The following is a 313-nucleotide window of genomic DNA, read 5'->3' as shown; positions in this document are numbered from 1 at the left end:
GTACTGGTACCTTTTGTGGTCCATCATCCACAAAATGTATGTGTTTAATTATTTTTTGTTGCTAGATTTACGCGTCCAATGCAACATTTTACAGGCTCTGGGTAAACTGGGCAATCCTTATTGCCGAGCCCTGTAGTGTTATTTGTTCATTCTGCATTACAGCACAAAGGAGGTGGCAGATATATATATATATATGTGTATATATATGTGTATATATGTGTATATATATATATATATTTATATATATATATATATATATATATGTGTATATATATGTGTATATATATATATGTATATATATATGTGTATATAT

Source organism: Morone saxatilis, unplaced genomic scaffold, assembly GCF_004916995.1.
Source record: "Morone saxatilis isolate NCDOM2014 unplaced genomic scaffold, NCSU_SB_2.0 Contig24, whole genome shotgun sequence".
NCBI classification, from domain to species: Eukaryota; Metazoa; Chordata; class Actinopteri; family Moronidae; genus Morone; species Morone saxatilis.
This window is presented reverse-complemented; position numbering follows the sequence as displayed.